Source organism: Vombatus ursinus, unplaced genomic scaffold, assembly GCF_900497805.2.
Source record: "Vombatus ursinus unplaced genomic scaffold, bare-nosed wombat genome assembly UNPS02014798.1, whole genome shotgun sequence".
Taxonomy (NCBI): Eukaryota; Metazoa; Chordata; class Mammalia; order Diprotodontia; family Vombatidae; genus Vombatus; species Vombatus ursinus.
The window spans coordinates 43,704,808-43,712,064 of NW_020954576.1; the positions used below are offsets into that span (position 1 = coordinate 43,704,808).

Genomic DNA, 7,257 nt, shown 5'->3' on the forward strand with positions numbered 1-7,257 from the left:
TTTTTCCTATGAGATATTTCACCTCGTCTTCTATTTTTTTCATTCTTTTGGTTTTGTTTTATGCTTCCTTGATTTCTCATAAAGTCATTAACTTCCATTTGCTCCATTCCAATCTTTAAGGAATTATTTTCTTCAGTGAGCTTTTGGACTTCCTTTTCCATTTGGCCAATTCTGTTTTTTCCCCCCCAGTTTTATATGAGCACTTTAAATTATGCACTGCCCGGCCCTGCCTTCCTAAAGGTTCTAGGTTTCTGTACTCATTAGGAGAAGGGTAAAGAAACATGGGGTCCCCATTGCAATTACTGAGGAAAATTAAAAAAGCCTTCATATGTGCTAAGGGCACAACTCCTTCAGTGAATTTTCCCTTCTTCTACTTCAGCCCTAACAGACTGGTATGTAGGTAGGCAGGATAATTTTCCCAAACAAGTCAGGTTGGTAGCCACAGGGGCATAGTCCATTCTGGCTTCTAATTGCTGTACTATTTGTTCGTCCACACAATGGCAGAACAGTGAGAGGAGGGCTCTGCCAGAGAAGCAGTAGACATGTGGGATATCTCCCAGAACCACCATGTCTGTACAAGTTGCAAGATCACTGTTGCTGTGTTGCTTCAGGGAACAATTCAATGACAACAGCTGCTCCCCCTAGCTCAGAAGTGAATAGAGCAAGGAGATCCCAAACTGGTTTTGAAGGACCTCAGTGATTGGCTGCTCTTGGGATACAGGTTGTAGCACCATCAGTCCCTGAAGACTTGGAGAAACTCACTAAAGGCCAAGAGATTGATGCACTTTCCCATGGGCTTGAACAGTATATGTAGGACCTGATCAGCCCTGACTGGTGATTGATAGAACAAGGTGGACTGCCTGATCCCATGGAAGAAGTAGTAGTAGCCAGACTATAAGGGCCTTTCCTTTCCTCACTGATAGTACTTGTAGGAATCCATTTGCTGTCTCTTCTGAATTGTCCTGATCACCAGTCCTCAATGCCTGGTAGATCTTCTCTAGCTGTTTTCTCTGCAGCTCATCAAAATCGGGCTTTGCTAGCATACCCTTCTGATTTTCCTCCAATTTCAACAGCTGAAGGAATATCTTCTCAATCCAATATAGTACTTGAAGCTTCTAATTATATATAGCTGCATCCTGCTCCTGTGAACCATGCAAGACTGCATCAATGGCTCGGTGGGAACCAAAACAGGTACATACTGCCACCTGGCCTAGGGAACCTTCTAGTCGACACTTCATAGTCCTCTGCCTTCTGAATGTAAGGGGTCACCAACTTAAGCAATTCCAGCCTACCCCTTCACTCAAACAGCTCCTCATTTGCCTATTTTCTCTTCAGCTTTTGGTAATATTCCTGAGAGCAAGGGGAATGCAGGAAGAACATGCAGAAGGTTGGGAAGGAAAACAGAGGCACAGGGTTATGTTCCATGTCTGACTGGGAAGCAAGTGGGTCAAGACATTTCTTTACATACCACCAGTTCTGCTTTTCAAGGCATTCTTCTCCTTATTGGCTTTTGGGACCTTTTTTGCCACTTGGATTAGGCTATTTTTTAAGGTGTTATTTTCTTCGGTATTTTTTTGGGTCTCCTTTAGCAAGCTGTTGACTTGTTTTTCATGATTTTCTTGCATTACTCTCATTTCTCTTCCCAGTTTTTCCTCTACTTCTCTTACCTGCTTCTCAAAATCTTTTTCGAGCTCTTCCATGGCCTGGGATTGAATCACATTTTTCTTGGAGGCTTTGGATATGGGAGCTTCGACTTTGTTGTCTTCTTCTGGTTATATGTTTTGATCTTCTTTGTCACCAAAGTAAGATTCTATGGTCTGACTTTTTTGTGCTGTTTGCTCATGTTCCCAGCCAATTACTTGACTCTTTGTTAAGGTAAGGATTTGCTTCCAGTGTGGAGAGTGTACTGTCCCAAGCTTCAGAGGCTTTGTGCAGTTGTTTTCAGAGATACTTCCAGGGACCTGTAAATTTTCAGTTCTTCCAACGTGGTATGATCAAAGGTGAGGTGTTTACTCCTTTCCTGGCCTGTGCTCTGGTTTATGAGTGACCACAAGCACTCTTTTTTGCCTTGAAACTGTGAGGAGGATTCACTTTCCACTGCTGCCACAAGCTTCACCACTCCAGTGCTGCTCCTTGCTCCAGGACGGCCACCTGGGACTGCGACTCAGATCCAAGCACAAGTCAAGCAAGAGAATCCTGCCTCAGCACTAGCAAAGAGATCCCTGCAATCCCTCTCTGATCAGCCACTCAATCCCCCCTCAGTCTATGGGCTGAGGGCTTCAGAAGCAGCCACCACCCCAGGGCAGCACCAGGGCTGGGGCTGGGACTGAGCTTCTCTCTCACCAAGGTCCAACAGACCTTTCCTACCAACCTTCTAAGTTGTCTTTGGCATTTGTGGGTTGAGAAGTCTGGAAATCACCACAGTTCCCCTTGATTCAGTCCCCTGAGGCCTGCTTCAGGTTCACCGAGGCCTGCTCTTTGCCTGCATGCCCCATGCTGATCTACACTTTTCTCCCAGCCCCAGTGCAATAGACCTTTACAATCAATCATCCAGGTTGTCTTGGGCTGGAAATTTGTTTCACTCTGTCTTTTTGTGAGTTCTGCTGCTCTAGAATTTGTTTAGAGCCATTTTTTACAGGTATTAGGAGGGGTTTGAGGGAGAGCTCAAGCAAGTCACCGCTTTTACTCTGCCATCTTGGCTCCGTCCCTCCTTTTTTTTTTAATAATAATATCTTATGTCTTTATGGATTACAAAGCACTTTCCTCACAAATCTGAAAAGTAGATATTATAAGTGTTATTATCTTGTTTTTATAGAGGAGGAAACTGAGAATCACAATTGATTTGCCCATGGTAGCAACGGCTAATGACAGATTCAAACTCAGGTGTCCAAATTCTAAATTCAAGGCAGGCCCTTTCCACAAGGTAATGCTGCCTCTTCTCTTTTTGGCCAATTCAGTCAGTCAGCTCTCTGCTCCTACCCCATGCCCCAGACTGTCTTCTCTGAGGAATTTTTATTTACATTGTTATCTCTTTCCTTAATGCCTAGATATCTCTTTCTTCCTCTGTTGTTGAAGTTCTGAGCCTTCTTGGGGGAGGGGAGAGGTTCTGTTGGCAGCTCAGGTGTTCCTATGAAACTCCAGCTGAAGGGGAATGCAGATTTCCTTTTCAGAGTTGTCCTCTTCAAGCTGAGATAAAAACTGATATATTGAAACCTTTTTCTTCCAAAAACAAAAAGAAGATTCCCTGAGGATGTGTCCTGAGATCTATCACTAGCTGACAGTGCACCTGGGGCAAATTCAGTTGAGGGAAGATGATGCAGTTGGAGTTAGTTTAGAAGATGAGGCACATTTGTTGTAGGAAAGGGTGATGTGCTTCAGGGAGTCCAAAGGAGGCAATCAGACATGCATAGAACCAAGCCCTCTCTGGATGTTGGTGTCTTGTGGCTAAAGACTATTCACCCTGTGCTAGTTACAGTTTTGTATATCCTTCAATCAATCAATAAGAATTTATTATTCTCCTACTATGTACTAGGAACTATGCAAGTCTCTGGGGGTACAAATGACTGGGGAAAATCCAGATAACAAGGAGCTCAAGGAGCTTCTATTCTAATAGAGGAGACAAGAATCTCACACACACACACACACACACAGTCACTGCTCTCAAAAAACCCACAGTCTAATGAGGAAGATAACATGAAAACAACTATGTACAAACATAAATTGGAGATAATCAACAGAGGGAAAGGATTAACATTAAGAAGGGGTTGGGAAAGACTTCTTGGGGAAAGTGAGATTGTAGCTGAAATGTGAAGGAAGCTAGGAAAGACAGTAGGAAGAAGTGAAGAGAGAGACAGAGAGGGAGGGACGGAGAGAGAGATCTCGAGAGGGAGGGAGAGAGAGAGAGAGAGAGACAGAGGAGGCAGAGAGAGACAGAGGGAGACAGAGACAGAGAGAGAAGAGAAGACAGACAGAGAGAGAGAGACAGAGAGCGACACACAGAGACAGAGACAGAGAGAAGGGAGAGAGAAAGAAATAGAGAGAACATTGTAGGCATGAGGGACAGCCAGTGACAAGGCACGGAGTTGAGAGTAAGAGTATTATGTGACAAGAACAGCAAAGAAGCCAGTGTCACTGGATTACAGATTACATGGAGGGTGATGTAAAAATACTGGAAAAGCAGAAGAGGGTGAGGTTATGAAGGGCTTTAAAAGCCAAATGAAGAATTTTATAATTGATTCTAGAAGTATTGGGGGGAGGGCAGATGGAGGACCCTAGCAATTGAGGGGAGTGGGGATCAATGAAGAATTAACATAGAGGGTGGTATTTGAATTGTATCTTGAAGGGATTTTATGAGGCAGAGGTGAGAAGGAAGATTATTCTGGGCATGAAGGATGACCAGCATAGAGGCAAAGAAATGAGAGAGATGTCATATGGGAGGAACAAAGAGAAGACCAGTTTGATTGGATCACAGAGTGCAGAGTAATGAGGCTGCAAAGATATGTTAGGGGGTAAGACTGTGAAGGGCTTTAAAAGCTAAGAAGAGCTTATATTTTATTCTAGAGGCAAAAAGAAGCCACTGGAATTTATTGAGTAGGACGGTGACATGCCCAGAGCTAGGCACAAGGAAAATCATTTTGGTAACAATGTGAAGGATGAACTAGAGTGGGGAGAGACTTTAATTAGGGAGACTAAATCAAGTAAACATGTATTCAAATGATTACTGTGTGTTAGGCTGTGTGCTAATCTGGACCAATTAGCAAGGCAATTACAAGAATCCAGACAAGATATGATAAGGTCCAGAACTAAGGGGATATTTGTGAGTAAAGGGGTCAGATGCAAGAGATTGCAGATACAGAAAGTACCCCAAAGCATGGCCAGCATTTGTACTTGCAGAAGAGCCACCCTGTTTTAAAATTAAATGAAATTTCTCCCTCTGGCAGCAGCAAATGGTCAGTTCAGTTCCTACATTCTCCATTTTATAAAAGACTAAAGAAAAGGTTATGGACATACATGACATACTTTGTATAGTCAGAAGAATTTTCTATCTGTTAGGGTTTCTTAGATCCCGGAATAGGTGACTATAGGTTACCAGTAGAATCTTGTTCTTAGGGACAACTTTAAACACAGGACAGATTTCCATTTACCTGCCATGGCTTAAGGTGTACTGTTTGAATCTATCAAGGAAGATCAAAATCTGTGGAATGCATGTACTTCTTGCCAGTGCCCACAGGAGGTCAGTGAAACACTAGGCACCATTCTTCTTCTTCTTCTTCTTCTTTTTTTTTTTTAAGAACAAAGGAATTTTTAAAGCAGTAACATTCTTGGAATAGAATGTTCGTATATTACAAAAGATAAGCTTTATTTACTAACAGACTTCCCAGGTGAGCATTCAAGGCGACATTCAGCTAGCTGAAACAGCAGTGGCCCTGCCCTTCCTGAAGGAAGGCACATTAGCTTTCAGGTTCATAAACTTTAAATCTGTCAGGAAGGTTTTGGGGAGTTGCTGTCCTTGGAGCTCTGGAAGTCATTTTAAGGCAGAGAAAATCCTCTTCCTTGAGTCTTTCTTTAGAATAGTTCAAAATGTCTGATATGTATTAACTTCACTCGTCTTCCTAATGAACCTTGGAGGTGGGGAGGAGCAGAAATTATTAACCCCATTTTCCAGGTTTGGTAGTGGTGGCCCAGGGAAATTGTCATATAACGCATTCATAAAAGAACTAGGACACAAATCCAAGTCACCAGTGTCTCTGTATAGGACACTAGCTTTGGGACATAATAGTTACTAATATATACTCGTACGATGTGTGGTTCTGTGTAATCAGTTCAAAGAGTCATAGTATCCAGAATTGGAAGGGATCTTTGAGGTCAAACTTCCTCCTTTCACAACCAAATCAGTAAGCATTTATTACACACCTACTATGTGCCAGACACTGGGCTAAGTGCTTTACAAATATTATCTCATTTGATCTTTACAACAACACTATGAGGTAGATGCTTTTGTTTTCCCCATTTTACAGGTGAGGAAACCGGGACAGGCAGAGGTTAAGTGATTTACCCAGAGTCACACAGCTAAGGAAATGTCCCAAGCTGGATTCGAACTCAGGACTTCCTGATTCAGGTTTGGTGCTCTCCTCACTAAAGGTTTTTCTGTATAGGTGTAGTAAAGCCAGGCCCCTAGCTCCACTATTGTTTATTCACAAGGATAATGGTCTCATTAGTGTCTTTAGTTGGCTTTGGGTTGAGAGATAAACACTTGGGATCTACTTGTGGCTCTTCCATTGTTGGGTACAGTGAAGTCACACACAGCTAAACTCTGCATGTTGAACGCTTCTATGACACTTGCTGTCTTTTTCTGATCAGAGACTGCTATTCCTTAAGATACACAGAGACAGCCTGAGGACAGAGAAGTTAGAAATTTAGAAAAGGAGTTAGAGATCAGGGGTTCTTGACATTCAAGTCACATGGCAGATGCTGGAGTGATAACTGGGAGCCACCTTTCCCTTGCACACTGCAAGGAGAATGTAGTGTATGACTTCTAGTGCGTGTGTGTGTGTGGGGGGGGGGGGTGTGTGCATGTGCTGATGCGTGTGTGTATGATTCTGGGACAAGTCTGTGCAGAAAGCATGGACTTTGCCCCAGGCTAGTCCTCCATTATCAGCATGCCAACTACCACTCCCCAGGGCTCCATGTATTGTTAAGGGATATCTCTGCCCAGCCTTGAATGTGGAGCAAAGTAAAACAACGAGGCAGGATTAAAGGGTCACTAGAATGCCATTCTCCTCAGTAAAGGAGGTACCAGGGAAAGACTTGCCAGGCTACAAAAAGGAAACACGCAAATGCAAGGAGGTTGCCATCCTTAGGCCCAGGACTGCCCTGCTTCCCTACTGACAGTATTATTATTCAGAAGGAGTCCTGTGCACCAGCTGACCCACCCTTGGGCTCAGAGGGGTCATTGGATCATGGAATCATAGATAAACAACTGGAAGGGGCCTAAATGACATCCAACCCAACCCCTCATCTTCAAAATGAGGCAGCCAAGGCCCCGAGAGGTTGCGTGCCTTGCCTAAGGAATGCACAGGTAGGTACATTTCAAACTATGAAAACTGCACGTGACTAAGTGATCTTGTTTTCTCCACCTGCATCCTTCGGCATACATTGACACAGGCCTAGGCAATGTTTGCTGCAGGTACTAGTGAAGGAAATCCCAGACCTTTGTTAATGTTCTCCACAGTCCCTACCATGGCTAGATCTTCCTTC

General features: G+C 43.5%; 1 pseudogene; it reads right to left on the reverse strand.

Annotated features, from left to right (window-relative positions):
• Positions 1–350: 350 nt before the first annotated feature.
• LOC114049417 lies at positions 351–1,425 on the reverse strand (annotated as a pseudogene).
• Between the last annotated feature and the right edge of the window lie 5,832 nt (positions 1,426–7,257).